Source organism: Stegostoma tigrinum, chromosome 16, assembly GCF_030684315.1.
Source record: "Stegostoma tigrinum isolate sSteTig4 chromosome 16, sSteTig4.hap1, whole genome shotgun sequence".
NCBI lineage: Eukaryota > Metazoa > Chordata > Chondrichthyes > Orectolobiformes > Stegostomatidae > Stegostoma > Stegostoma tigrinum.
Genome location: NC_081369.1, coordinates 22,847,009 through 22,872,889, shown reverse-complemented (window position 1 = coordinate 22,872,889; position 25,881 = coordinate 22,847,009). Strand labels below are relative to the sequence as shown.

Below are 25,881 nucleotides of genomic sequence, written 5' to 3'. Positions count from 1 at the left end.
TAAATGCATTCCACATCATAGATGATGCAGGGCTTGTTTGGGATATATTTGCATTTATAGATCGGTTGTGTTATACACTTTACGTCGAAACGAACTGCTTTCGGTTTCGTGCAGAGGCCTGAAGTGGTGTAGGTGTGAAATTTCCTCAACCACGTTTACACACGCGGCGCAACCTTTGGTAAAGTTAAAAACATCATCAGTCAACTTTGAAATGTCACCACTTGATCAAGTGATCAGTTCACACGTTCGGTTAATATATTTTTTTTAACGTTAACAACCAGGTTAATACCTTTTTCTTTTGGTCAAGGGAGTAAGAAATTGACCTGCACCGGATGCTGATGGTGGATGCAAGCGCGTCTGCGCTGTTTGGAAATCTGTTCTTCGTACAGTCTTCACCCAGGGCTAGATTAAATAGAACAGAAAATACTAGCTTTTTATTTTAATTTAGATAGTTCTTATATGTCAAAAATGTTACAATTTGAACTTAGAGGACGTTTTGAAAATAATGTTTTTGCTTTCATATCCTAGCTGTCATTGAATTTTATTCAGCCATCAGTGCTGAGCTTGTTGAATACCCTGAGCCACGAATTGGTCAAAAAACTCCACTTTAAAATTCTTGTTCCTGTTTTCAAATACCTCCATAACCTCACTTACTTGCTATCTTTGTAAACTCCTTAAACCTTACTGCACTCTGAGATCTCTGTGATCTGCCAACTCTGGCCTGTAGCACGACACTGGATTTCCCTCCTTAGACCTTCTACCTTATCACCCATTTCTGTTCAGCCGCTGTTTAGACCTACTCCTTTGACCAAAACCATGACAACTGACCTGAACTTTCATTTTGTATCAAATACAGTTTGATAATACTCCTATGAAGTACCTTGAAATGCCTTAGTGTATTAAAGGCCTTACATATATTCAAGTTATAAGATAGTACAGATGTAACATGTCATGCTAAATATGTTTATCAGGTGGTAGTGGATCAAAGGCCCACTTTCCTCTGTGATGGAGATGAACTTAGGTTCTGCTGTTGCAACTGAATATAGGACAAAAGGAGTTGATTCCACTACTCTATTATTGGTAACAATGAGATCAGACAATCTTCAAACTTTGGTCTTGTTAACTTCTTCTCAGTTGCTGCTCTGTTAATTGAATTGATGCAATGAAATAACTGTGAAACAATAAAAGTCTTCAAACAAAATTATGACATAATAATTAGCTATGATACTATTTTCAACAAGTTGGAATACTTTTGAATAGTTCAGGAGAAGGGTCATTAGATCTGAAACAGTAACTCTACTTTCTCTCCACACTGCTGCTAGACCCATTGATTTTTCCTGTAATTTTGGTTTTTGTTTTTGACCTTGGAATATTTGCTAAGAAAACCTTACCATTGGTAATATGTACTGATGAATAGAAAGATATATATGTGAACCCCATAAATGAGCATGTTATATGAAATAATCTAAATATGTAAATTCAGAAGGAAGGAAGAGAGAGATACAGTGTTAAAGAAATGGTAAAAAAAATTATCTGTGAGTGGCTTCTGAAAAAGCAATAAAAGAAAATCATGAAAATACCACAAGAGAACCAGAAGCTTTCATAAGAAGAGAGACAAGCTTGGAGATGGATAGATATAACAGATTTATTGAGACAAAGAATAGGATGATGAAAAGGCAAATTGAGGTCAGTGAGAGTAGGGAAGAATGAAAACACTCTAGTGACTTGGTCATGATAAAGAAAGATGCAGATGGTGAAGGAAAGAAAATTACATGCAGGAAACCAGAAACTGCATTTGATATGGCAAGACTAAGTAGATTACTTGTGTGTCAATGTAGTATACCTAATTTCCTTCACCTATCTCTCACTGTTTTAATGGTTGCATTTTAATTTGTCTTGAGAAATGATAGTTTAACTGTACATGAATCTAAAAGGGCCAATTTTTGTAAGGAAGCAGTATCAAACATTGTAAATAGTGTCAACAATAGTCTATGAGTCCCATAAACTATCAGTCAGCCAATGTGCCTGGAGATTATACATGGAGTATAAATACACAGACTAGATTCTTTCTATAAAGCTGTTTAGGGAGCTGCTTAAAATGTGTCACATTGCAAAAGGGATATCATTGAAAGTCTGTTGCACGTAGATGGTTAGGGAATGGAACCATAAGTAACATTTACTGTCCCAGAGGGTTAGGCTACAGTTACAGTGAGGAATTAGTGCTTGCCTGTGTATATATGTATTTTACTTACACTGCAAAGACAAATTCTTAGAGTAATCCATGGCAGAGCCAAACTCTTAAAGTAATGTATATGTGTGTATCTTTTATGCAGTATGTATGCTTCTGCACTCCTGCAGTGTGAAAAAAGATTTGATAGCAGATTTGCCAACTGCTTGAGTAAAGGAACACATTTAACATTGCTGATTTTATAACTATCCAGCATTCTTAACACCTGCTTCAAGGTATTATTTCAGAGGTTTTAGAGATAAAAGTCACTGTTTTCATTTAATGGTAAAATAGCACAATTTGCCCAGACTTCCCTTTGCTAAAAGAAATAGGCTTTTATTCACTGAAACCAAACCACAGACTCTTTGCTTAAGCTTGATGGATGCAAATGTAAATGCACACTTATTTAATTGGATCAGGTCCCAAGATAAAAGAGATAAACGGCTCCCAGTTTGCCAAGTTATTTTCAGAGGCATGCAGTGATGTGTGTAGCGAAAGTTAATGAAGAAGCAAAGAGACAAACTGTACTTAAAATACCTTGGGTCTAGACTTGTTGAAAGGAAGCCTAGAGTTTTTTTTACATGTATGAGAATTTGAGAGATGCATTGACATGCCCTTCAGTGGAACAGGTGGTGGTTTGTGGAGGATATCTGCTAAAAGTTACTGAAATAACAGAGAATCTCATACAACCACGGAGAGATCAGTTTTTGCTTTGGTGATGTTCTGGTGATACCTGAAGAATTAAAATCCTGCTTCAAGTTTCATCAGTTTGCACTTTTTTTGCTCTTTGATCACAGCTTCAAGCAAGCACTTCACCTCATAGGGTGTAATCAAGCATGAACTGCAAAAGCAATTCTTACCAAAAAGCCTATATCACTTTATTGACTTATTTTTTTCTCTGTGGTTTACATCCATATGCATGAGCCATTAACAGACAGTTATTGATATAAACACAGTTTTTGTTGCTAAAGGCCTTCCAAAACAAATTCTCCGGCTGAGTGCCAACGTATGCATGTTGGCTTGGTGCAAGCTGATTAGTGAGATGATTTACAACCTAACAGAAAGGATGAAACTGTCAAGACAGCAATTCAAAAAGACAAGATAGCACACCCACAAGGTTTCGTTCATGTTAACGTAAACCACCCAACAAATCAAGTCCTACACCACAAATACCTGAGACAGTCAAGCAATCAATTGGCTGCAGATTAAATGCAATCTCTATTACCAGTTTCTCTGGTAATTTGTTACGCTGACAATAGTGTCTCCTAGCTGTATGAAACCACCCCTCCTCACCTGTCCAACTGCGTGAGAATGGAGATATTTCAGGTCCGCAGCAGGGCACCTAATACAACAGTTGCAATATTGCTTCTGTTTTCTACCCTTACAAATAGCAAGACAATGAGTCTGAATGGTGGCCCACAAAGCACAGGGGTCAAATGCTGCAATTTCAGCTACATACAGTTGTTCCTTTTGTCTTCAGACTTTTTTGCCCTGTTCATTAATAATAAAACAAAATCTTTTTCTTCACTAGCTGTCCTTGATGGAGAAAACCTTACTCTGCAATAAACTTTCGGACTTTGATCTTAGACCATTCACTTAGGTCTTTATTTCAGCTGAAATCAGTGGCAAAACTATGTGAACTTATTGTTCACACTTGCTGCGCTTCTGGTTCAGAAAGAACTGATTTATTAGCTTGTCAAGGGAAGCATTGTTCAAGAAGGCAATCAAAAAGCACTTACCTAGCTAAACTAAAATTACTGGCTTTTCACTGGCTAATTTGTATAACTCCCATGGAGCAGCTTGGAAAAGGTTTGATGAGGCATAAAATGATGATTAATGAATTTATTGCCCTAGTGCTCATCAAATAGGAGTGTGATTTGTTCTCCTGGTGTAGTGTCTGTTGTATGTAGAGAATAGCCAGAAACATGACTTTCAGCATCCGAGTGGCAGTTTGGTATTGGATTAATCAGGTACTGATAAAATATATTATAACACATACATAATGGTTTACACCAGGTGCCCTTGAGTTTTACTTTTCATTTATAATTTTTGGTTTCCCTATTGAATTCTGGAGTCACGTCTGCTTCTCCACCTCGCTGGGCAAATTTACCACCTGCATCCATTCTTAGCTACAGAGCCAAAATTTACAATTGTTTCTACTCCTGAATTTATTGTCTGCTTCTTTGGAGCTCACTGGTTTTTTTTGGGGCACTTCTGTCCCTTCTCTGCCCTGTCATTCCTGTCTAGTGTGTGTATACTCCTTTTCTGCTACTGATTGAAGGAGTTTGTGGCCGATCTGAATATTCTCTGTTCAAATCCACTTACCTTAGAGCTTTTAAAATCTCTTTTTAAATGTCTCTGTTCATAGTACTGGTTAGGTTAGATTAGAACCCAATTAATGCCAAAAGAAAATACAAGATGCTGTAATATCCACTGCACATGAGCAATAGCTGCTATGAGACTCCAGGTGAATTATAGCATCAGTATGCCTCAAAAGACTAGTACTGCATCTAATACAAAATAATACAAGATAATGAAAATGGACAAAATTTGGAAGATAAAGTTATAGACAAAAATTCAAAAGGAAAAGTGCAAGATTCAAAGAAAAGAAGGGCATTTTAAAAATTAAAGCTAAAGAAAGAAGTGTATAGAAAGTAAAGTCAGAAGAAGAAAAATCTTTTATTTTAAATGGAATCTTGTCTGGTATAATTGGTCTGAGTAGACTATGTGATATCTAAGGTAATGACAAATGATGGCATAGGTCTATTCATAGATGTTAAAAACTCAGTTCAACAGTTCTAATATTCTTTCTGACCCGTGTGACCTGTTAAATTTCTAGATGTAATAGTGGCAACATGAGGGGACTAGTGAGACAAAGGATGATTTGATGGGAGGTTAAATGAGAAATGTGAGGAAAGGTGCTGCAGGGAGATATCTGCTCAGTTTTCGGCCGCCAGCCACTTTGACTACTGAAGTGGTTAAATGAAGTAATAGGATAAGGTGCAAGACAAACTGACACAAAAGTCTTTGCTTTAAAACAGAAAAGGCACAGCAGTGATAAATTAAATATTGATTAAAGTGACAACAGATGACATGTCAGATGGATCAAGATGAAAAAAGAACAGATTTTTATGTTGCATGCGCTACTGTTTACTCTCAGCAAGGCAAAAATAGTCAAATAAGTACATTTCAATTTCATAGCATTTAGGAGTTAATATGCTACGTACTGTGCAGCAGAGTTTTGGACATGTAGAGATGATACTCGTATTCCATAATGAAGAGTTATGATACATGTTTGTTTAAGGCAGTAGACTATATAACAATGTCACTTTGTACCCAATGAGATGATATAGCATTAATTCCAGCCCAATCATTTAATTAATTCATGGCGGGTAACAATTATTGAGTCTGCTATGACACTTCTGCAAGCAAAAAGAAATGAGAAAAAGTGGTTGGAAATAACTGAATCATTGCATTGCAGAAAATAACATACACAATGTATTCCACTGTTTCAGGTGAATTAATAAACTGCATGAGCCATGCTCTTACTGTTCATGTATTATGATAGCTCCTTAGTTTGTGTGTGACCTAGAACACAACATGGATGCATTTATATTTCATCTGTGGGAGTCAGATATATTCACTAAATCCTCTCCATCATCACATCAGCTCCTTCGGAAGCCCCCTTGACAGTGATTCTATCATGGTATAATACTTATGTGCTAAGCAGTTCAGGTTTTGTTTCAAATGTATTTATTGGGTGATTAATCTTTGGGATGGGGGAGTGATAACTATTTTGGATTCCTTCTAGTTTAATTCTTATCCCCTATTTCTGCTGAATTCAAAATGTAGAAACCTTAATTACACTGCAGTCTGAGATGTACAGTTCAGGTTCGAAACTGTCATGTATTGGCAGAAGAGAGCAAGGTTTGGAGATCAATTCAATTTGCTAGTGACTATGTTCATATGCAACCTTTATTGTGGCTGTGAGCGTGCTTCACTGCAATGTGAAGGACTTGGAGTAAATCTGCATTTATGCTACATTTCCATTATAACAGCAATTATCATAAAACAGCTTTTATTGCTTAAATGAAGGGAGAGGTATGACAGCTTTTTTTTGGTATGAAGGATTTGTGCATACTATTTTCTCTAGACATGATATACACTTTATATCATTTATCAAAATAAACCGCTGTTTAGATTTCAGGAATTATAAGTGCTACTCTGACTCATGAAAGCTTGGCATAAATAGGAGCATTTTAGAGTTACAAAATCCTACACAATTGTGATGCACAAATTGTATGGTATGAAAGGGTTGATGAGCATGCATGAGTGCAATTGGTCCAACAAGTGTTGCTGTAGACACCTGGAGTGTTTGTGGCCTCCCATCTTGACCCCAAAGCACAAGGAATTCCTTTCTATTTCCACCTGTACTGAATTGTTAGTCTTCCTACATGAACTTTATTGACCAGGAAATCTGGAAGGGACTGTTTTACCACTTACTCCCACTGGTCGCTCAGTGTGAAATCCACATACCCAGTGCTGTGTTTGTCAGCAGAATTGGGACAAAGAAGTAGTAGGATTGCAGGTAATTAGCTTTATCAGTCTTTAGGGACTGCAGGAATCTATCTCTAATAGAGATAGATGATTTATTAGACAGCTCAAACATCAAGCAGGCAAGGAAGCAGGCTTGAAGACTACCTTCCACTTTGGAATCAAACCCACACTTTTGACGTTATTCTGAAACTACACGAGAGCAATCTAGTCACCAGAGCAAACCAGTCTCCAATGATATTTATATCAATCCAATATTTCCATATGACTATTGAGACCTATGGTATGGGTCAAAACTGTTAGCCCTATGGACCATTTAAATATTGTCAATTTGCCTGCCATGGAACTGTCAGGGATAGAAATAAAAGTTCTCGAGATGTTCCTTAGTGCTTTTAGGAGCAATGCTCCATTTACTCTACAACACCACAATCTAGCTTGGACTGCTGTCACTGGAATTATAGTGAACGAGCAAAAAAACATAGTAAACGGTGTAAACTGTAGGAAAATGTGAATATGCATTCTTTGGAAGGAAGAATTGAACAACAACTCACTATTAAAATAGCGAGAAATTGCAGAACTGTGAGGAACAGAGTGATCTGGATGTCCTGGTACATGAATCATGTAAAGCTAAGATTCAGTTATAACAGCTGATTAAGAAGGTGGGTTGAATGTTGTTATTGGTTGCAAGCGGAATGGAATATAACAGTAAAGATTTTAACTATAGCTATATAGAGCTTTGGTATGACCACATCTAGAATATTATGTGCAGTTTTGATCTCTTTATTTCAGAAGGAACATTGGAACCAGTTCAGAAAAGGTTCACTTGGCTGTTACGTGGGATGGGATGCTGGTTATCATATAAAGAAAGGCCAAATGTGCTGGACTTGTATCCATTGGAAGTTAGAAGAATTATCTTTTTGAGACATTAAAATCCTGAGAGGACTTGACAGGGCGAATGCTGAACATACAAGCGCATCAGTTAGGAGCTGGAGTATGCCATTCAGTCCGTCAAATTCGCTCTGTCATTCAATAAAATCCTGACTGATCTGATTATTCCTCATTTCCGCCTGCCCCAATTAACCAATCTTTCATCCCTTTGCTTATCAAGAATCTATCTATCGCTGCATGAAAATGATTCAAAAATTCTGCTTCAACCATCTGTTGAGGAACAGAGTTCCAAAGGCACACTGTCCTCTGTGATTTTTTTTTCCTGAACTCTGTCTTAAATGAGTGACCCCTGGTTCTCGATTCACGCACAGGAATCTTTTCCATACCCACCTTGCCAAGACCCTTCAGGATCCTCAATTTTTCAATCAAGTCACTTGTTACTCTTTTAAATTCTAATGGATGCAATCCTGGTCTGTGCAACGTGTCCTCATGAGAAAAGCCACCCATTCCATTAATTGAGTAAACCCTCCCTGAACTGCTTTCGATGCATTGACATCTGTTCTTATATAAAGAAACCAATACTGTTACACTGTACTCCTGATGTGATTTCACCAAAGCCCTACATTACTGAAGCATAAACTCCACAATTTTGAATTCATTTCTAAACAATCTTCATTGGAGGGTTGAGAACTCGGGAACACAGTTTGAAACTAAGTCTCCTGTTTAAGAAGGAAAGGAAATGTTTTTCCTTCATAGGTTGTGAGACTCTCTTCTGCAGAGAGTGGTGGTCCTTTGTTATTTTTAAGACAGAGGTAGATAGATTCCTAAAAACAATAGGGTCAAATTTTATTGGGGGTAGGAATGTGAAGCCGAGGCCAAATCAAATCAGCAATGCTCTTATTAAATGGCTGAAAAGTCTTGAGGGGCTGAACGGTCATCTCCTGCTTCTGATTCATACATATGAAATGTACAGGATCCATTTAGCAGATCACAATAGTGATAACTGTGAGAAATGCATTGATACAGTAGGGCAGTTTTCCTTTGATATTGGGATTAAGGCAGATTTTGTCACAAGGTATAGAAGAGAGTCATGGTTTGCCAAATAGAGAGTGGTTGATGTTGAGAATGAATGCAGAACGTTAAAGAAAACATGGCATCATTGATAGCTTTTGTGCACTTAAGACAAGTCTAGCCCTGCACAGGCTCACAATCACATACAGCAAAGAAAAGCACATGTTAAGTTTTGGATAGTTCTTTTTGGAATGAATAAAGACAAGTTCATTTACTAAATGGTTCTCTAAATTTTAAATGATTTTACAGTCTGTTCATTAAAAGGTCATATGTTTCTGGTAGTGCTATTATCATAGAAAGCAAGAGTTATAGGAGAAGCTCATAAAAATACTTGTGCATTATCAGTTAACAGAGTTATCACTGCAGCTGCCAGAAATGTTTTGACATTCAGAGGAAGAAGACAATTTTGCTATTACTGTGGTAATATTTCAGAACATCAGCAGTTTGAATGTGTGGCAGAGAGCAGGGTTTGATTGATTTCCAGTAAATACAGTTTATGTCAATATAAGTAAAGAGATGGTATTAATAATAAGCATAATGTTAGACAGCAATAGTTTGCAGACATAATTGCTTTAATGTGGGCAATTAAGACTAAGTGCATGTGGTTTTAGTGACTGCCCTACATTCCTGTGGATGATTACAGTGATCAATGCATGTGATTTGTAAGTAGCTTCACATTGATCAAGCAGTGCAACATTCAACCTTGAAGAAGTCATTTGCTAAGACACAAAATATAATGTCCTTTTATGCTATTGAGTTCTATACTGATTATCTGTTTATTGATGGGTGCAAAGGCTTCACCCCAGAATGTTTTGCAGATGTATTTCTATTATGTTTCCATAAAATTGGGTTAATATTTTAATGTAAACAGAGAATATATTAAAAGCTAAGATGGTAGATAAGCAGAGGCAGACATTTAAGGGGGTATTTCATAACCCCAAAGATATGATCTGTTGAGAAAGAAAGACTACAAAGAGAATGAACTCTCCCTTGCTAACGAAGTAAGTTAGGGATGGTATCAACATAAAGAAAAGGCATACAATGCGAAAAAAAAGACTAGTAGTCGGCCAGAAGGTAGTGCAGATTTTAGAAATCAGCAAAGTATGACTGAAACAAAAAAGAAATAACATTGCGTGCAAACTAGTAATAAATGTAAAATTAAAAAATGAGAGCTTCTAAAAGCATTTGAAGAAAAACAGAACAGTGAAAGGAAACATCAGCCCCATAAGAAGAGCCCCGAGAATTAATATGGAATGAATTGACAAAGAAATTTAAACAAATATTTTATATTACATAGCGGGAAACACTAAAACCATCCAACAAATAACAGAAAATCGAGGTTGAGAGGGAGGGAAGAACTCAAAACAATCATGATTATGAGAGTTACAGTATTAAGAAAGCTAATGGAATTAAAGACTGATGAAGTCACTGAATGAGCTGGCCTGTATCTTAAGGCCACCTAGGAATTGGTTGCAAAATAATGGATATCTTGATTGTAATCTTCCAAAATTTGTGAAGCCCTGGAAACGTCACAGTGGATTGGAAAACCAAAAAAATGTAGCGTCCTGTTCTAGAAAGAAAAGAGACGGTAATCAGGGAATTATAGCTTAACACCTGGCATTGGGAAAATGCTGAAAGAATTCCGAAAGAAAATGCATAACATTTTGCAAAATCATAACACAATCAAACTGAGTTAAAAGCGGTCTTTAAATGACGTGAATTGTGTTTTACAATTTTATTCGAGTTCTTCGAGGATATAGCAAGTGAGGTAGGTAAAGAGGATCCAGTAAATGATAATACATCAAAAGTTACTAAACAATGTAAGACCTCATAGTGTTGGGTGATATATCAGCATAGATAGACGTTTGGCTATCTAACAGGCAAAACAATGTGAGATAAATGGATCAATTTCAGGCTGGCAAACTGTAACTAGTGGCCTATCACAGGAATCAGTGCTGGGCCCTCAACTATTTACAAGGTAAAGACTTGGATAAAGACACAATCTATTGTAGCCAGATTTGCAGTTGGGCAAAATTAGGTTGGAAAACAAATTGTGAGGAGGATGCAAATAATATACAAGAGGATATAGATGGATAAAGTGAGTTGGCAAAAAAAAAGCAAATGGAGGATCAAGTGAGGAAATGTGAAGTAAACATTGCAGGAAAGAATAGAACAGCAGAATACTATTTAACTAGGCAGAGCCTTCAGAATGGTAAGATAATGGTACAGAGTGCTTTGGGTCTCTTACATGAATTGCAAAATGTTAGCATGCACATACAACAATTAATTGGGAAGGCATATGGAATGTTAACCTTTATTGCAATGCAATTTGTGTATAAGTATGAGGAAGACTTGTTACGTCTGTACAAGTTACTGGTGAAACCACACCTGGAGTACTGTACACAGCTTTGGCATTCTTATTTAAACATGGACATACCTACTTTGGTGGTTGTTCGGAGAAAATTAATTAGATTGATTCCTGTGATTGGAATACTGTCTTATGAGGTAAGGTTGAGCAGGTTGGGCTTATATTCATTGAAGTTTGGAAGAATGAGAGGCAACCTTATTTGAACATACATGATTCTGAAGGTATGTGACGGAGTGGATGATGAAAAGATGTTTATTGCAGAGAAATCTTGAACTACTGGGTATAGCTTCAAAGTAAGTTGCCTGTTGTTTAAAAAGGAGACAATGAGGAATTTTTTAAAAGGATCACTTTGGAATTCTTTATTGCAGTAGACACTGGGGCATTACTTATACTTAGGTTACATTAGCTGAGATAGAAAATTTTTGATTAACACTGGAGTCAAAAGTTATGGTGGAGCAGACATAAAAGTTAACTCAGGGCCATGATCAGATCAACCACAATTGCATTGAATGGTGAGCAGGCTTGAGATGTCAAACAGCTTAACGTTTCTTCTGTTTCTTAATTTCTTATGTTCCTTTGTTGACATATTTTTTTGTTGAAAAAAATGTGCAAGCTACTTTATCAAGCTTGTATGATATACAATGGACACAAATATTCAACATGTGTTTATTTCTTTTTCAACATCCTTTGTTTAATATTTTCATTTGAATATTGATTAGTCACCTTAAGTCTATTGTACTTTTTGGATATAAAGATTTTCAACACATATAGTACTCAGCAGCGTGTACATTCCCAATCAATATGGTAATTATATTTGAGGGATATGTAACTACCGAGAAGGTTTTGAGGTTAAATCAGTGTGTGGTTCTATGATGAAATGATGAATTTGTTTTTAAAAAAAGTTGTTATTTCTGGTCTGTTTCTTTATTGAAATAAAATTTATTTTCATTATTTATTAATATTTTTCATCTTGTCCTTCATTTTCCCTTGTTACTGTTTATCTAACTCCTTTTCTTCATCATTTTCATGCTCCTGCCCATCCATTTTTAGTGTTCCATTTCCACTGTTTATCTGTTGTTTTCTGTTGATTTGATATCTCATCATATTCCTCATGTGCTTCTTTTATCTCTACCTCTGACATGTCTAACCAATGATGTTTACCATTTTGGGTTATTACTTTACTTTGCCAAGGCTGTATCTCTGAAATTTGCTTTCTATTTTCTTCTCCATCCTTTGACTCCATCTACATAATTTCTTTCCAGTTCTATTTTCTCATGCTATCTCTTTGATGCCGATTCCTTGGGCAGCTCACCAACTCAGATGCCAACACTCATGGTTGTCAATAGGTTTAAAAATAGGGAACGATGGTGTATTGTGTAGGAAGAGACTGTTTTGAAAAACTGGCAACTGTTCTACATGGTGTTAATTGGTGCAGTAAATAAATCAGAAGTCAAAGCAGTTTGTCAACTTTCTGAAACAAAATGATTCAATCTTAACATATTTTATATGAATGTTGAAAGAGCTTCAGCTATTTCGGTTACTAATGCAGCTTTTATTAGCAAATTGTAAAGTTTCATGTCACAAAAATAACTGCAAAAGCTTCTTAAAACTCAAGATATCAAACTAGACAATTGACTTACAATGCATTTTATTATTGTCCAATTGGTAACTCTCTACTTTTTTCCCAAAAAATAGCTGCGCCTAAAATACAGCATTTGAATAGCTAAAAGATGATATTAAACTGTATAAGAAAATATGTACTAACATTTGCTTTCAAAAATTCCAAAAGGAATTAGAACTATTCTAAGTTACAAACATGAGCACAAGTTGCTGATTAGTTCAGGCAGAAAACTTGAGGACAGGAAATCATTGAATGGAAATATAATTCAAGCACTTTACCTTCTAACCTATCATCTGATTGTGACGTGAACAGATATCTGGAATCAATGAATGTTGAATGTTATGCATCCTTTCTGCTAGTGACTTACTGTTCTGTTTGGAAAAGCTGTACATTGAAAAAAAACACAAGATTTAAATTTGAAGATGAGTTTTAGTAAGAATATTGGCGTGACATCCAATAAGAAATGTTGCACATTTCTACATTAAATTTACGACTGTGATACTCTGTCTGATTGCAACATCTTATTTTTAAAACATTCGCATGCAGTGATAATATTGGCATCTGACTGATAACAAATCATTAGCCTGCAGCATGAATCCATATATTGGGACCATACATAATTCACAACTAAATGGTAGATAGACAAATATTGAAACAACCCCAAAAGTGAGCAGAACTTGACCAACAACCAGGAAAAATGCTTACAGGTTACCTTGCTACAGATCTTCAAACCTTTAGCCATTTTCTTCTGATTATTGTGTGTAATTAAAACCGACTCAGCATTGGGTACAAACAGCTATATTAATAAAATGGTGTAAGATTCAAAAATAACTGCACAGTGCTAGTGATTGTACAAGTACAGTTACAGCAGAAATGTTTTAAATTAACATGAAGTCATAAGAGCTGGTACCAAAGATTTAACTGAAAAAGGCAAAGATAGTAAAGTCCACTTGCCAACCATGTGAGTTGTCCTCAGATACAATACAAATGTTGTTTTCCTTTACATTCATATTTATTGTGAATTTCCTGTTGAGTGCAAGACAAAAAGCTTCAAAATTGTCTTTTTCAACAATATTCAACATTAAGTATATTGACTGAAGTTCATCGGGTCAATATTTTGCATTTGTGTCACCATTTGTCTACAAAGCTCAATATACAAATCTAGAAATCATATAGAGCTTTGCATCTGCTTCACAGTGAGGCAGTTTAGACCTTGTTAATAAATCTGCTCGGGCTACTTTAACTGATAACAAATGTCAGTTCTGAACAAATTTAAATGTTTGCAGATGTGTTTTGTGCAGTTCATTTAGTCAATGCATAAATTATACTTGGCAGAGAAGGAAAAGTAGGCAGGGACTGCTATGTTCCCCCTCCTAAATTAACATATATGTGCACGAATAGAAATAAAATGGAGCTATTTGTAGAAAATATATCTAATCATATGATTCTGGTACAATTTCAGCAACTTACTTTTCTCTGTGTCATGTGTTTCTCATTTGAAAACGATGGATTTGCTCCAGAGTCCCATTGAATCATAATAAAAAGAATGTTAGAATGTATCATTCAGCATATCAGCTTTGTTAGTCCATTGGAAAGTAGTCAAAGACCCATCCTTGCTATTCCTAGACGAGCTGTTCCCAGATGAGCTATTCTCATGATCTGTGTGTGAGGTGTTTTTAATGTGTAATAATATGATAGTCTAATGGCTTTCTTATTGGAGTAATGATCTGGAGGCCTGCAGAAACATCCATTTTGGTTTCAGAATTTAAATTCAGTTTAAAAGCCCAGAAAATTTAAAAAAATGTTAATCAGTAAAAGTGACCCTGCAGCTCTTAGATTGAGTTTAGTTTTTGCAGCAATCACTAAGTCTCTTTAAGGAGGGAAATACATCATTCTTATCTGGTGTAGCCTATATTTTATAGTCTCACATTGATGTGGGTGACACTAAATGGCTCTCTCAAGGTAGTGGGAGCCTCAATGTTGTTCATTAAAAGTGGCTTGGTAGTAATAACACTGAATGAATTGTCTCATATATGCCCACACGTAGCAAGACCTGGGCAAAACCCAGGCTTGGGTTAACTACAAGTAACATTTGCACCACACCAGTACCAGATGACAAGCATCTTCAGTAAGAGAGAGAGGGAAGCCATCTACCTTGCTATGATATTCATTGGCATTAACTATTCCTAGGTTCACATCATCAATATATATGGATTGCCATTAATCAGAAACTAGATCATGTTGTGAGTATTAGTGCAAGTTTGCACCTGGATTTTCACTGAGGGTTACTCATTCCCAGCCTCTTTACCACACATGAGGCACAGGTCTGTTGTATAATGGCATATTTTTTGTGTGCTTGGGTAGATGCAGCTGCAACACCAGAAGCTCAATGTTATTTAAAACAAATCTATAAATCTGATCGGTACCTCATCCACTAGCTTAAATAGCTATTCTATCATTAGTGTGCAGTGTGTAAGATGTTGGGCAGCAAATTTACAAGGATGCACTGATAGACCTCCTAGAGAAACATGGGCAACAAGTGCATGGGAAGACCACCACCTGCAAGCATCCCTATAAATCACCCCTCTAAAGAAAAAAAAGTATTGCTTCCTTATTGTTTTTTGCTCCTGGACTAAATGCTTGGAAATCTCCACTCATCAATATTGTTAGGCTCTAAATTCTCAGCATTACAGCAGTATTTTTCAACAACAGTTTGGTTGGACAATAAATATCCTATGTGTCAATGACACCCACATCCTCAAAATGAATCCAGAGAAAAAGAACATGTATTATATCTATGTTTCCAACAGGGAACGTTTATGCAGACAGGTTTTTGACAGGGCTACTATACCATAGTGCCAATCCTCTAATTCACTTTCCAATTGATTCCTGGTTACATTTGTATGAATGTATTTAGCAGACTGCAGCTCAAAGTACTTCCAATGGCACATCTTATCGTGTAAACAATTCAAGCTTCTTTATTCTGATGATATTGTGGGCTTTGCAAAGTATGGGTCTATACTTCTGTCACTATCCTCAGGGGGGTTAAATTTAAACTTACCTCACGCTTGGTGTCTCCAGAGCCCTGCTTGTGAACATTGGCTCCCATCTTGAAATGTGAAACTTTAAGAGTACTGCACAGACTTGTTCACCTGAAACTGGATTCCAATGCAAAGTTGGCTTTAAAGTTAGGTTTCTTTCACTGTTGGCTCCTGTGTGAGGTAGTCAGATTCCCTTTGAAAGAATCTATGGACTCTTACTTCATTTTGTATTTATCAGTGCCCTGTTGGAGGTGCTTTCAGCTGAAACTAAGTGCAGTATAAAATGTTCACCTTTCAAATAAAAAAGATTATTCCATTCTTGCTGATTTTAGATTCCACTTTACTCAGCATGTACCAATATTCGTACGGCACATTTGTCAACACTCTCTATTTCACTGTTACTTTCAAATATTCCTCTGTAGTATGAGGAAAGGCCTCTCTATCCTCATCTGGTAATATAAAACTAATATTTTCACATCTATATGTATCATTTTACATATATTGGATTTAAAATCATTTGCCAACCACTCCTTGTCAGTTATTCGCCCAATTGAACAGGAACATATTTTCGTTATCACTCACAATTTTAAGTCACAAGGAAATTTATGATCAGAGATAATGGGAACTGCAGATGCTGGAGAATCCGAGATAACAAAGTGTGGAGCTGGATGAACACAGCAGGCCAAGCAGCATCTTAGGTGTACAAAAGCTGACGTTTCGGGCCTAGACTCTTCATCAGAAAAAGGGTCTAGGCCCGAAACGTCAGCTTTTGCACTCCTAGGAAATTTATGAATTGTTTTTTGGATTATTTATGTAATTAGTGAAAACTATTCCTCCCTGACTGATACTATTAGAACTGTACTTCACATTTCTCTTGCTCAAATGATACCCTTTTATAATTGCTGTGTTTCTGATTGATTAGTTACTATTTGAGCCAATTGATTCATCCCTTTCATGCTACAGGCTCTCATATTTGCTTTAAATTTTCTTGATCTGAGATATATAGTAATGTTCATTCAGTACTGTCAGCTCTAGATACAAATTACAACAGTGACAACATTTACAATTTGCTCTATATAGAAGTATAGTAAGTATAAAGTATACTGTATCATTTGCATTCAATATGCAAACTGTAATACTTTCCAAAGGCTCACCACACAGCATTTCTTTTATTTGATTAATGCCTATTTTTGGTTGGTTCAAAACAATTAGGTAACACAAATGAGCAATTAAATATTTCAATAATCAGTTCTAAAACAAAACAGTGCAGACACATCAAAATCTAAAGCAAAAACAGAAAATACTGAAAATACTCAGCAAGCTACACAGCATCTGTGGAATGAGAAACAAAAATCAGGTTGATGGCTTGAAAAAAGCTTTATAAAGTAAGGTATAAATGCAAGACATGAACAGGATATCCTTGATGGATCATTTTCAGCTCATATGTTATGATTTATTATTCAATGTTTTGAGTTTTTATGGTAGAGATGAGTAACAGTAAACACACTGATGTTCTGCAACTGAAATAATAATTTCAACCCCACCAGCAAATAGCAATTGAGAATTCAATATTGAGATGTACATTTAAGCAAAAAAGGCTTTATTATTTCTGTTAGATAGCAGACAAAGTAAGTTCTTACTTAATTAAGGAATATTGACATTCTTCTTTAAGTGATGCTTCTGGTATGATCCCACAATGACACTGAATATGAAGTATAAACCTTCTGTCAAGCCCTCAACCTGACTCTTGTTTTCCACTCCACAGATGCTGTGAAGTTTGCTGAGTATTTTCAGCATTTTCTGTTTTTGCTTTAGGTTACCATCATCCGCATTGTTTGTTTTAGAACTGATTATTGAAATCATTTGCAGGATCTAATTGCTTAACTTCAACTAAGAAATAGGCAATAATCAAATAAAAGAAATGATACTGTGGCAAACCTTTGGAAAATATGACAGTTTGCATATTGAATGCAAATGATCCAGCCATCTATCTCATTACTGTTTATGAACTGTGTTTCTCTGCATTACTACAATGACTACACTTAGAAAAATAACTTGGCTGTAAAGTAATTCACAGTATCCCAACGATGTGAAAGACTATGTGGATGAGAATTCCTTTTTTTTGGTGAACTCCAGTTTTCCATTTGTCTTTCTGCTCTTTTATTCCCTAGTTTTAATTTGGGAGGTAAGGTGGGTAGAATATGGAGCCATCATTCACAGCAGACTGCACTCTGAAGAATTGCAGGCAAAACATGTCTCTGACAAACCCTTTTCCTATCTCATGTCCCCCCGCAACACTTATGCCTCTCTTTCTCTCTCTCTTTCCCTCTCCATCTCTCTACCTGTTTTCTCCCATCAGTGTTATAAATGTGTGAAATTAGAACTTCCGACTTACATGTGCAAGACTTCAGCACTGACATTTTATCACTGTCAGCAAAACACAGGTGAAGCAGTTGGCTGGCTTCAGATTTCATTTGGCATTTTTGGAAAAACGAAGCAACACTTTGCGAAGAGACGTGCTCGAGGTAGAATCATAATCTGCTGCCCAGCCCCAAAACTGCTGTGAATCAGCTATCCATAAAAGAAACTGCACGATGTTCATTTCTGCAGGCTACTGTTATCAGTGAAGCTGACAGAGATGTAGAGCAGCTCTTGGCTATGTAGCGTATGCTTTGTCCAGTTTCTATAGAAAAATATGTAGATGTTGGAAAAGTGAATTCTAAAGAAAAATGAATGCATTTTCTAAGATTAGCATGTTAAACCAGACACTTGTGGATAGTCTTATTTTATGAAAGAGTCTTTAGAGGCAAAATGAGAATGATGCAGTCTGGTATAAAACGTTAATTGAGTTTAAGTTATGGTAGAGGGGTTGTCTAATGTAGTTGATTAAGCCATGAGTGGATAAGCAATACTACAAGCATTTCAAATGAATGTGCTTTTATTGCAAAGAATGTGAAAAGTGTAACATTTGCATATGAATGAATGAACGCAATATTGCCTTCAGCAGCGTATCTGTGATATTCAGTTTATTCAGAGAGTTCTATTAATAAAGATATGCCTACTCCCTTATTCGTCTTCATAACTGCACCAAGATGATAAATTCCACGCTTTATGCAACAGAGAACTTCAACAATAAAGGAATTAAAACTGAAAAACCACTTAAACAATTTTCCTATGCTTTACAAAGATAGAGTTGAATTTTACGACCTATGTAGACAGGCTGGGAAGTGGGATGGCTGGTGAAAACAAGGGATGGAAGCCTGATATTTTACTGCTGCCACTGGATGTTACCAGTGATGGGAATGAGAGTGGTGCTGTTGTGCCCAATTACACCAATAAAGTGGGCAGTAGAGCCCAGCTCCTGTCTGCACCGTCATTGTACTAGTGTCAGGTGACACGGTAGGTGTGTACGGAGATTGCTAAGTCAACACTGCCAGTGTCCCTTTGTGATCCCAGAGCAGATCCTCTTTCATGGTCATTGCATTTGCTCTTAGAAGATCCCCCATAATGACAACTGCCTGTGTGGGTTTCAACACTGCTGAAAGGTGGTTCCTACAATTGCCAGGACATACCTTGCCTGAATCAGGAACAAATAAAAATATTTTATCTTTGCTTCAAGACATGTTCAAGGCAACAGTGGCTGCCTCTAAAGATTGTACAGTTTAGGCATCTGATGTCAGAGGACAGACAGTATCCAGAAGCCCCAACAGAGAGATAGTTTTGGACAGCAGTCTGGACTGGAGTTACTATTGGGGCCACATGGAAATTTTGGCTCAGTTACCTCTGCAGGAATTCCACAGGGAATTCCATTGGGGCAATTATCTAACATCTCAAACCTTCTAAAAATGCACCAACGTCTAAGTGAGAGTGAGAGAATTTGGAAGCTTCTGACTCACTTCAGCTTAGTAGTTACCTAGGAAATGTTAAAGGATTACAACCTACCATATCTGTAACTATTAAAGGGACACATTATCTGATCACAACACACTGACCCTGTGAGGTCTGACCATTCCCAATTCCCCACCAAACCCTCAGACAGTGAAGAAGATTATGTCAGAGTCCAACAGGATTTTGATCCATCGGCCAATGGGCTGAGGAGTAGCAGAGAGAGTTTACTTTAGATAAATGTGAGGTGCTGCATTTTGGGCAATTCAGGGCAGGACTTATATGCTTAATGGTAAGGTCCTGGGGAATGTCGCTGAACAAAAAGACCTTGGAGTGAAGGTTCATAGTTCCTTGAAAATGGAGTCACAGGTAGATAGGATAGTGAAGAAAGTGTTTGCCATATTTGCCTTTATTGGTCAGTGCACTGGGAGGTCGTGTTGTGGCTGCACAAGAAATTGGTCAGGCCACATTTGGAATACTGCATACAATTCTAGTCCTCCTGCTATAGGAAGGATGTTGCGAAACTTGAAAGGGCTCAGAAAAGATGTATAAGGATGTTGCCAGGGTTGGAGGGTTTGAGCTATAGACTGGGGCTATTTTCCCTGGAGCATCGGAGACTGAGAGATGGCCTTATAGAGGTTTATAAAATCATGAGCGGCATTGACAGGGTAAATGGACAAGGTCTTTTCCCTGAGATGGGGGAGTCCAAAACTAGAGGGCATAATTTTAAGGTGAGAGGGGAAAGATTTAAAAGGGACCTAAGGGTCAACTTTTCCTGTGGAAGGTGGTGCATGTATGGAATGAGCTGCCAGAGGAGGTCATGGAGGCTGGTACAATTACAACATTTAAAAGACATCTGGATGTATCTAAGAATATGAAAGGCTTAGAGAGATATGGGCTAAATGCTGGAAAATGGACTAAGTTTTTTTCGGATGTCTGTTCAGCAAGGACAATTTGGACTGGAGGGACTGTTTCCATGTTATGTATCTCTGTGACTCTATGACTCTATCTGACACTGACCTGACTTTGTTGGATCCAAAATCCATCTCACTACAATACTACCTGATAAACCCCTAGCTCCCCACCAATGTCTTTGGACTCAACACCCCTGACCTAACAAGACCCCCAACACCAACCCAAACTCCCCCTGAGCCCAACATCATTCTCCCTTGAGCCCAACATCATTCTCCCTTGACCTGTACCATTAACCTACCCCAAGTACCCATCCACTTACCTGACATCCTCAACCTCCATCCTTTTGCTGGCACCCTATTCCCCATACAATCTTCCTGGCTGGCCATGCCCACACTTACCCAGCACAATTCTGTTTTCTTGTTAGCTCCAGCACTGATACACAGTGGGCTCATTTCTGAATTTCTCTATGATGCTTCGAAATATAAGGCTTTTGGCCTGGAAAATCAGGGCAAGAGTTAAATTAATTTTGTCTTTTTTTCCATGCAATTAGGATGACATAGGGTTTCTAATAGTGAACAAAATATCTGGGCTTGGCATGGAAGTTTCTTCAGAACCCTAGAATCAGGCAAGTACTAACTCATGTTAACAGAGAACTGTAGACAGGTAAGCCTGTCGTCAGTGGTGGGTAAGTTGTTGGAGGGTATTCTGAGGGACAGGATTTATATGTATTTGTACAGACAAGGACTGTTTAGGGATAGTCAACATGGCTTTGTGCATGGGAGCTCACGTCTCATTAAATTAATTGAGTATTTTGAATAAGTGACAAGGAAGATTGATGAAGGCAGACCAGTGGAGTTGTCTACATGGAACTTCAGGAAGGTGTTTTACAAGGTTCTGCATGATAGCTTGATTAGCAAGTTTAGATCACATGAAATATATGGAGACCTAGCCATTTGGATGCAAAATTGGCTCGATGGTAGGAGGGTGCTGGTGGAGGAGTGTACTGCAAGGATCAGTGCTGGGCCCACTGTCTTTTGTAATGTATATAAATGATTTTGATGCAAATAAAGGAGGTATCATTGGTAAGTTTGCAGATGACGCCAAAATTGATGCTGCAGTGAAGAATGTTACCTCAGAGTACAGTGGGACCTTGATTAGATTGACAAATGGGCCAAAGAGAGGCAGATGGAGTTTCATTTAAACAAATGTGATGTGTTGCATTTTGGTAGGGTAAATCAGAGCAGGATTAATACATTTAGTGGTAAGGTCCTGAGGAGAGTTACTGAACAAAGAGACCTTGGGGTACAGATTCATAGATCCTAGAAGGTGGAGTCACAGGTAGACAGGGCAGTGAAGAAAGCATTTGGTACACTTGACTTTATTGGTCAGTGCATTGAGTGTAAGAGTTGGAATGACATTTGTAGCTGTACAACGTTAGTTAGGCCACTGTTGGAATACTGCATTCAGTTCCGGCGCCCCTCCTGTAGGAAAGGTGCTGTGGAACTTGAAAGGGTTCAGAAAAGATTTACAAGGATGTTGCCATGGTTGAAGGGTTTGAGCTATAGGGAGAGGCTGAATAGGCTGGGGCTATTTTCTCAAGAGCATCAGAGGCTGAGGGTAGTCCTCAAAGAACTTTCTAAAATCATGAGTGGCATGGATAGGGTAAATAGTCAAGGTCTTTTCACCCAGGTAAGGGAGTCCAAAACTAGAGGGCGTAGGTTTAAGGTGACAAGGGAAAAATTTAAAAGGGACTTTTCTCATACTGCATCTATGAAATGAGCTGTCAGAGGACATGGTGGAGGCTGGTACAATTACAACATTTAAGAGGCAATGGATGGGTATATGAATGGGAAGAGTTTAGAGGATATGGGCTGAATGCTGGCAAATGAGACCAGAATTATTTAGGATATCTGGGCAGCATGGACAAGTTGGACCAAAGGGTCTGTTTCAGTGTTATATGACTCTAAGGCTGTATGTGGAGTGTTAAGCAGGCTGCTGATGCATGAGCATCTATTTGGTGCTACTGTAAGCTTCAAATCCCAAACGTCAAGTGAAATAGGACAACATTTCTGTGTTTGAAAGTATTAATACGAGTACATTATTGTCTAAGCTTTCAGATTTTGAAATATCAGGTATCATCTTTTGGGCAGGAGTTTGAATCCATGGATAGCAAAGCATTAAATGAATTGACACTTTTGCCACAAAGGAAACTGCTGACCATTATCTGTGTGAAAGGTTGTCTGTTTCATACCTCGTCAAGCTGACGACTTACAATGAATGATATTATACCACAGAAATTGCTTTTTAAATAATATTCAGTTGTAATTTAATTTAGAAGGACTAGTCAATGTAAGTTATATAGCAAAAGGAAGCCTATTAGCTGCACACGCACCACTTTTAGAATATTAACATTTCATTACGTTTTAGTTCAGCTTGGCCTAGGCAGTAACTTTGGTTCTGTTTTGGATAATATAATGAAGGTATGTAATCTGTGGCAGTTTAGATGCAGCAACTGGCAAGATAAGGAGGGACATATTTGGGCATGGCGCAATAAAGATGTTCAGCTGACTCAATGCTTTAAATACATGAGTATTCATAGGAAAATCTAATTTATAACAATGAAGGGGTGGCAGCAGCAGCCTCTGAAGTTGCTTCTGCAAGCAAATCCTCTTTGTTGACTAGTCCTTGGTTGCAAGTGATTGCATTACAGAGGGTGCAGAAAAGATGGAAGGGAACAGTTCTATTGATAAGGACATTCAGTTACATGGACAGATTGGAGAAGCTGGCACTGTTCTCCTTGGAGAAGAGAACATTCACAAAAGATTTGACAGGGGTATTCAAAATCATAAGGAATCTGGATGAAGTATTGAAGGAAAAGATTGAGAACAAGAGGACACCAGACATAATGGTTGGCAAAAGAATTAATGGTGAGCAGAGGAAAACCTTTTTATGCAGAGAGTGGTTCAGATCTGAAATTTGCTGCTTGACAGTGTGACAGAGACGGATTCAATCAAGGCCTTCAGGAGAGAAATGGAAAATTACCCAAAGAGAAAGAAAGGTTCATAGGCCCACGGGAAAAGGTAGGCAACTGAAGCTAGGTGAGTTGTTCTTGCAGTGAGCCAACTCTGTGGACACAGCTTCAAGTTACACCATGCTAGTTGGTGGAACTTAAATTTAATTCATCAAATCAGGAATTGAAAACTAATTTCAATTGTCATGGCCATGAAACAATATCAATTATCATAAAAACAAATCTGGTTTCCTAATCGTCTCTGGGAAAGGAAACCAACCATCCTTACTTAGTCTTGCCTCAAAGTGATTCCAGACCCACAGTAATGGGGTTGACTCATAACTGCCTCTGAAATGACGTAGTAAGCCACTCAGTTCAAGGGTAATCAGGGATTGGCAACAAATGCTTGTTATCCCAGTGCTGCCCACATCTTTTAACAGAGGTTTTTAAAAATATATGATTCCAAGATGGACAGTGGAAACATGGGGTTGAGGTTTAAGGAACTCCAGAGATGTTATCAGGGAGTGAAGAATTTATGAAAAGTTCACATTTTATCTGTAAACTTGGAAATGTACCTTGTTTGCTTGCCTGTATTCATCAAGCTTACTGACAAACACAAACTTAGGTTGCTGCACTTAGTGTCCAGAATTTATAATTACATGTTTACATCATCAGTTATTTTGATATTAATTATCAATTAAGCTACTGATGGTTGACTTGCCACCATTATGTGATGCATAACAGTAAAAGAAAACAGCTTGTCATAGGGCCAATGACTGTTGTATCAGATAAAATCAGATGGGTTTAAAATGGCTTTGATTTTAAAATTCCCACAATAAGTGCAGGAGAGTTTGGAAAGGTGTTAAATATTAATAATTGGGGAGCACATCACCAAATGCCGTTTTTCAATGGTGTGTTGTGCAGTGTGCATATACTTCTGCTCGGAGAAACACTATTATCATATTTAAATCAGGCTTTCACAGTAGTTTGAAGCATGATGTAAACTGTGGTGATTGCTAGCGTGTTGATTTCTCAAGGCTCAGGAAACCTAATAAGAGACAATAACCACCATCTCCGACAGGTTAGGACAGCTTAGAGTGACTGGACCAGGAGGAGTAAGAGAGTGGCCGCCTTGGATGATCAAAGAAGCCTTGGAAGTTCTCTTTTCCCTAATGTAGCTTCTCCTTGCTGCCCTGATCAGCAATGCCCCACTGCCTAACCAGTCCCCTGTACCACCCTCCCAGTTGCTGAGATTGTTTTCTGCTGCCCATTACCCCTGCCCACCACCCCCATCCCTGGTTGCCAGGCGCTGCCCACATTTACTCCCAACCGCACCCTTCTTTTGTGCACTTGTCCAGCTGGCAGCCAGCCAGGCTGTTAAATCAGGTTGGTTTACAGGCGGGAAACAGAAGAAGAAAATTGTAATGATTATCCGCAGGACTTTCTCATCTCTACACTTTCCAGTTTCTAGTATTCCTGGCTATGGTTCTCCCTCATTCCTTTCCTGATTCCCTAAATATATCAATGGGATTGTTCACTAAACCACTGCATATTTGACTGCATTTCAAAACTGATTATTCATTTTATTCTGGAAGGGAATGTTTTGACCCACTCAGGTTTAATATGTACCACTCAATACTGCACTAACCAAGACATTTACCTTCTCAGCTGCATGAGAAGTTTCTACTTGTCTTAAGCAACACCTCATCTGGTTAGTTATTTCACTGCTGTTCGGCGATCATGCTGGTTTCAAAGTGGCTACCATATTTCCTATTCTCCATAGCCTGTCAGATTTTAATACCAGATTTTATTGCTTGCAAAGTGCTTTGGATGGAAAAGTTTCACTGTGAATGTATGTTCCTTTTTATGTCTCCAGTACAGATAAAAGCCCAAAGCTCTCTGCTGTGGTGGGAGATGAGGAAATAATTATTAGTATCAAATTAACTCAAGGTGTTTTACTCCAGAGTTGAATCTCTGTATTTGTGCAGCATAATCACTATCCAACACCTTTATCCATCTTCTTGTTTACACTCTGATAAGTGTGTGTCCCCATTTGAAATGTTTTCTTAGAATATTTGAAATTCTGAATACTGCATGCATTTTCCCTTCTATTTTATTGTCAAATATATGTTCATTGTACAGTCAATCTACTGGTAATGTAATGCAATGAATCTCAATCATCTCCCTTGAGCTACCAATGGAACAGTTCATACAAAAAGAGGAATAGTTTAGATTCAAGATATGGAACATTTGAATATTAGATTTTAATGAGGATCCATTAACTATCAGATTTTAAAAAAA

General features: G+C 37.5%; 1 protein-coding gene across 1 annotated transcript in view; it reads left to right on the top strand.

Annotated features, from left to right (window-relative positions):
- Positions 1 to 25,881, top strand: part of irx5a (iroquois homeobox 5a) — a 312,578-nt gene that overhangs the window by 10,747 nt on the left and 275,950 nt on the right. The gene's annotated exons all lie outside the window — the stretch shown is intronic.